Genomic DNA, 7,088 nt, shown 5'->3' on the forward strand with positions numbered 1-7,088 from the left:
TTTAAAGCTTCACGTCATTCTTATTTTGTTTGTGGTCAGACCGCATATGTCCGTCTGCCCCTCGATTGGGAGGGAACCTGTTACATTGCCTTCCTACTGCCACCAGTTTTTCTAGCCCCACCTGACTACCATAGGAATTCCCACCTAGTACATATCAGACACAAGAGAGACCTCCCGATTGTCGATTATACTGAAACTGCTATAGAACAATATATAGATATCAATAAAGGTGTCTTCCCTTATTTAGGTACTGTTGTGAATAGTAAACTGATACGTAGATTAACCAGAACACTCGAAGCAGTAGTGATTGAGACTACTTCTGCTCTAGGTAATTTAACCGAGGAGCAATCCTTTATGAGAATTGTCGTGCTCCAGAATCGTCTCGTCCTTGACGTCATACTGGCCGATAGGGGCGGGGCATGTAGAGTCATCGGATCTAGTTGCTGCATTTTCATTCCTAATAACGCGCCGTCTGTTTATTCAGCTATAACCAGACTCCATAAAATTGCCCATATGTTACACCAAGATCCAGGCACCTGGGCATGGTCCGGTTGGTTCTGGAATATGATTTCCGCCTGGGGATGGAAAGTATTGTCTTTTCTAGGTATTGCAGTAGCGATCATATTCAGTTGTTGCCTTTGTATACAATGTGGCCCTGCGATTTGTGGCATTTGTGCTACCTCTTGTATTCCTAGTCCCAAGTCCCGTTCTAAATCCAGTCCCAAGAAAATTCGAGACGAGCAAATGATACTGTATGAAATGATAGATGGTATCATGAATATTGATGTTTCCTGATGGAAACGTAGTGACAAGGAGGGAATGTGGAAAAGTAAATTTTGCCATGTTCTGTGTCCCTACGTGTTCCCCATCTTATGTTATGTGTGCATGATTAATATGCATATGTATTCCCCATGTTTGATTAAAGACGCAATTACAGTTGTGTCCATCCCTAGTATGCCAGTTCCCAGTTCTCGTGAATACTACGAATATCAGGCCTATGTAAAGTTACGTTGCCACGTTTCTCAGTGTGCACGTTATTTCATTGTAAAGTCCCCGTTTCTAGGCCTCAAAAGGGCCCGGACACCAGATTCAACTCCTGTCTCCTGAGCCCTCGCTGAGGAGCGATACAGCCCCCACCTGTATTCCTGACCCTTCACTTACTTCCTGCCTCACAGTGCCCGGCTCGGCCTGGCTCTGCCTCTGAGTCTGCCAAAAGTATGTTATGATTCTAGTTATCAGTTCAGCCCTCCTTCTCTGCATTCCTAAACTACTGAATCGCATCAATAGTTTCCGTCATCGTCTAGCCCTTACGTCTCCATGTAAGAGAAATACTGTATTTATGGTCATTTAATATTCTTCATCACGCACTACATGTAGAATAATGCATGCTCCAGTCTTAGAGTCTGTTAGCCTCTCCCCTCCTGACTCTTAGTTTATATCAACATGTTCTCTAAACATCAGATACTAGATATTGTTTAAGGCACATGTCGCCCTGACTCTCCAGACTCCAGTCTCTGCTCCTAGTACAGAGTTCATAGCCCCCAGCTTCTCCTAGTAACACGTCATTGTCAGTTTGCGCGCACTATTAGGTTAGAGGTCCCGGCTCCTTAGGTAGCCCCCTCCATGTTTCCGCCCCATTTATGACATATTCTGTTACGTTTACATCACATGTCTATGTATACGCCTCCTGTTACACCCACTTTCACCCTTATCTTTCGCGACTGCTATTGACCACACCCACTGCTCCGCCTATTGTATGTATTGTAGTGCAACTGTTTTAGTATATATGCTTGTGTACTGTTATTAAAGTTAGCGCGCGCTCATCCCAGATCCAGCCCCGGCAGCTGCCGGGCTCTGCCATCCTATTCCTGTGCAGGTTGTCCTGTTCCTGTCCTTTATGCTGTATTAAACCTGCAAACTCCTACTACCTCGAATCTTGACTCTTATTTATTGAGCTATCTGTTATTGCTATGTCCAGTCAAACCTAGATCCGGTATTATTTATTTATATACCACAAGGCCATAAATTGAAATCTCCTAAAATGAGTAGTCTTGAGTGGGTTAACGCCATATTACTGAGGACGTCTGCCAGTGCACCCTGCTGTTGAAGACTGGCTACTCCAGGTGGTCTATAGCAGACTATGCCAGTCATTACATGTCCCTTGGTGTCCTGTTATGCGAATCCCAGTAATTCTGAGCCACTCACCTCGTCAATGTCTACTGAGATAAGGTCCCATTTTTCATTAAAAATAATTCCAACCCCTCCTCCTTTCCCAGTCTGCCTAGGTGTGTGTATTGCCTTGTAGCCCGGTGGGCAACTTAGCCCCAATTATGGGGATCTAGAAGGAGTTGGACCTTCACCCCATGTTTAAATAGGGATCTAACATTGAGTAGGCCACACACTAGCTTATCCACTTCTTTCAGCTTTACTTGCCGCCTGGGAGAAGTGACCCCCTCCATCCCTATTCCTGACTCACCAATCTCTCGCCGGCTACCAAAAAATGGATCTGTCCTTGTGTAACGTAACTAGTGCTCATGTAAAGCGTTCCAATACCTTCGGGTCGAGTTTGCGCTATATAAATCTGCACAAAACTAAGAGTACGATTTCAACCACACGACTCCAAGCTTCATTCAAATCAAGCAACATATCTCAAATGAAACCTGTGGCCCTGGGGTAATTTTGAATTACTGTTAAGGAACTATTCAGTATCTATCCCTCTCTATTAGAACCTCATTCACAGTGTTCAACACTATCTGGAGTCTGGAAAATCTTCAGCACAATTTCTTCAAAAATTGCTAGTATGTCAGGGTTTGAACGATACAGCTCAATCAAATTAATCGATCTTCCAGATATGTTTGATCTCCTTTGGCTTTTTTCAGAATGTTCGCCCAACCCTAGAACTCATAGTTTATTGAAATGTGTGCGATCTTTCATATTTCTTACCTGTGGCTTAAGTGCCTCTACTTTGCTTGAAGTGTTCATCATCCTCTACAAATAAAAAATCTTTTGAAGTCAGTATTTCGCTCCCTAACTTTTGCCACCACTTCACACACACTCTTTAGTCTTTTCGTCGAAAGTGCTGTCTTGACTCCAAATATGTTACTGTCTTCAACATTTAGATTTCAGAGTCGGTAATTTCTTCATTTCCCATCAATGTAATCCCACGTGTTTAAGAAGTTTATCATGCATGGTTTTCCTCAGCTGACTACCGAGGCCTCCAGGCGCTACTTCTTTAAGTGAGCAAATGTACAAGCCACTGCGAGCCAATGGTCAGACCCTAGATATACAACTTCACTTTCAGTCGGGTGGGACATAGTATTAATCCCCAGTGCACAACACTAAATAAGCCATAGGATATAGTTACTGTCAAGTGTATCGGTCAATGCTCTGGGAGGGCTCTACCGGTGCAGATATATACAACAGCTCCTGTATTCTGGGCTCTCCAGGAGGGCACTCCCTGAATATCAGATCCAGTCAGGTGATGACGAGGAGATGGTACTGTTCCAGAGAGGTACAAGACCCTTTGTCCCCTGGTAGTGTCTCGGCTCCTAGGATAAGAGGAGAGGAATCCTCGTCTCGTGTCAGAAGGTTCTTGGAGCGGAGCCGCAGCAATCCTCTCCCCACAGTCTTCTACTTACGCGTCTCTTCCAGAATGTGAGTAGGGTGTATGCTCCTGCTTATGGATGAGCAGGGCACAGGCTGGGATCATGTTTGTAGAGAGGTCAGGCGCTAGCAGGTATTAGAAGAAAGTCTATAGGCAAATTACCTGGACCATCACGAAATCAGCCACAGGAGAATCACACAAGAGAACATGGAACACTAGAGCGTTCCTTAGAAGGACCGTCAAGTATGCCTCACATGAAAGAGGGACAGAAAAGAGTAAGCACAGATCACCCAAAAGGATGATGGGAGGACTAGAAAAGAGGTCAGTTTCCAGGCTCCTCATCCCAGAGGCGACCAGGAGGTGCTATAGGTGGACAGCTGCTGAAGGAGATCTGCCCTAAAAAAACTGGCTGTCTTAACCCTTTGAGATTAGCCTTCCCGAAGAAAAGAAACAATGTATGGGCTGTGCTTGGCTACAGGCCTCAGGGAAGTGTTGCAAAGCTGAGGAATAAAAAAAAGATTTGCAAGCATGACTGCGGGCCTCACAGAGCCACTACCAGCTGCTACTCAGCAGCTCACATACGGCACGGAGTCTCGCAGTGAAAGCCTACAGGAGCGTGTTCATGATTATCCTAGGAATCCCGAAAACATTGATGGATAAGGCAGACACAGCTCTTCTAAACACCACTACAGGAGGCTACTTCCAGTGCCAGTATGGCCGTGTACAGACATGCTGGTGTGAAAGGAGCGCTTTCAGTGAGCGCCTAGAGACCTGTAGGTGATTGGCGCGATATAAATCCAACATACAAATACAAATACAGTGGCGCTTTAACACTCAAATGCAGTTCATTTAATTAAATGTCGCTGTCAGCAGAAGAGACACAAGTCACAAATTACGAGACACAATGGAGGCAAACCAAGTCAGCAGCACCGGGTCCATGCCACGACAGGCAAGTATCCCATTAAGTCGCACTAAAGCATTCTGCCCTTCCTTGCACGAAGCTATGCCTCTCCACAACATCTGATGCTCCTCAAAGACCACTGTAGCGCCCCCTGGGGAGTCTGCACCACGGTTTGGGGTGCATGGTTGTCCCATGGTTACCACCCAGACCCCACTCAACGCTGTTGGTAACAAAGGTCCCCAACCGCTCACCAGCAGTTGCCTACTCTGCTGTTGAGGGACTGCCCCCCAGCATAAGCTCCACTATGAAACACCTTATCACTCCACAGATGACTAGTTTAAAAGACCAATTTCTGTATGAGTTTTCCACAGCTTGGAGGATACTGGGGAAAACAAATGAAACGCGTATCAACCAAGTGATGTAATTGAGTAATCAAATAATGCTAGACATCACTTTCGCTGCTCCTGACATCAGTGCTTTAAATGGGAAACCGAGTAGCAGTACTCATATGGGAGAGTACCAGCACTTCTCAGTAGCAAAGAGGTACTCTGGGATAGTGAGTACCACTGCAACTTTATATTCCCATGTCAAGCACTGCCTGGCATTTTGATGAATTGCCATCTATAATGTAAATGTAAATGTACCGGTATTTATAGAGCGCACAGCTACTTCCCTGAGGTAATGTCCCGGCGCTGTCCGTATACCACTTAGGAACCCTTCCTGGTTTTCCCTGTGAGTGTCCACTCCTGGGCACCCCCCAGGGTGAAACCAGGCATCCCAGCGCTTTTGGGGCCGTTGTGGAGATTAAGCAAGCTATTGCCCAGAGTCGCAGAGTGGGACCCATGATTAGAATAGGCACCAAGGTGAGAATTGTCAGGTCCGAGGAAATTGAGCCCAAGACCCGCCAAGGCAGGTATTGTACCCTGGTCCCAGGCCAGACATCTGCATCAGGGTCTGCCGCTCTAACCATTTGAGCCACACTTCTCCACTAATAATGTCTCCTCAAGAAATACAGGCAGCGGAGGCTTCCAGCTCCAACCTGGTGTGCCTGCAGTCAACAGTTGGTCATCGGCCCCTTAGGAGCTTGTACAGCCTCAGTGACTAGTCCAGTGAAGATAACTGAGTGGCACTGGGTTTCATCAAATGTTAGTCAGTTTTTTTGCTGAGTAGGCTGTGGCACCTCCTAAGGACTTTTAACATTCAGTCTTTCTCCTAATGCTGTTGCCTACTTTGTGCATCAGCCAATGGGGTGCATTCACTGCCTTTTTGATGCTCTAATGTTTGTTTCACAAATGAGCTGAATCATCACTCTTTAAAAGTATTATTTCAGAGGTGCATTGCTTGCTGAAAGCAATCATTATTGTTGTTAAACATTTAAATTAGGATTCATAAAGTAAGCGACCTATTGGCTTTGCCAATACTTGTTCTGAATGAAGGCACATTTAGGTGCCATACAACCAACTCCTAATCAAACGTAGAATACTTGAACTCAAACAGCTTTATCGGCCTAGCAGACATTTATTGTGAAATCTGCTGGTAATCAGTTAGTGATAAGTGACTTATGCATGAATAACTGTGGCTGTTTACATGCAGAAAGCCGGACTGCATTGTGGGGTTTGTCAGCAGACCTTAAAGCAGCCTCTACGGAGGCCCACCTTACATGACAGACAAATAGATAAGAATTTCAGAAGGTGGGGATGCACACAAGTTTTTGAAAAAGTTCCTGTATCTTATTTCGCCATATTTCAAACCAGAATGTGTGCTATTTGGTAAAGTGCCATGCCCGAGCGGCACCAAGAATATAACATTATCAGAATTGGGGTGGGGATTTGCCCCAACCAAATGCACTGCTATGATTGCCCTAAAGGCTTGAAGTACTGGGTTTTTCAGAACCGGTACTGAACCGGTAACCCAGCGGTGCCAGGGACACACCCTATGACTTCGGGTCCTTCCTGTTTCAGACTACAGAAACTCAGAGTCTTCTAGGTGAAGTCAAAGATTGAGTTTATTGGCTGCAACCAAGTAACAGGCGTCCTAGAAGTACAACACGGTGTATATTCTCAGGAGACTGCTCAAAATTACAAAGCCAGCCTTCTCTTTTTATACAAAATATTACGCTTTAGGCAAACGTTCTTTGTTTTACAGTTGATCATTCACATATTTTCACTACAAAGAAAAAGCAGAGTCATGATGACAAGCCCATATTTCAGTTTGTTCAGCCCACAATCAATTACCCGGCAAGGCCCAGTATTTTCATGAGATATCGACGAAACCCCAATAAAAACGGGCACGTCCTCCTAGTAAAGCAAGTCATAAAGAAAGAAACAGAGGCAGTTGTGTGTAAGATTAGGAAGGGTTTGTGTGCGATGAAAGGTTTATGGCATGTTGTGCCTTGATACTATCTCGCCCGGCCACTGGGAGAGGAACTGACCGAACAGGTTTGGGCCTTGGGCAGTGGAGCCAGCTTGCCCAGGTCGTGCAGGAGTCAGCGAAGGTGTACGTGTCCTTTTGGCCTTAGTCACCGGCCTATGTGAGGGCAATCTCAAAATGGCTGCCGTTCACAAAATGGAGCCCAAGGGTTCA

Source organism: Lissotriton helveticus, chromosome 11 (assembly GCF_964261635.1).
Source record: "Lissotriton helveticus chromosome 11, aLisHel1.1, whole genome shotgun sequence".
NCBI classification, from domain to species: domain Eukaryota; kingdom Metazoa; phylum Chordata; class Amphibia; order Caudata; family Salamandridae; genus Lissotriton; species Lissotriton helveticus.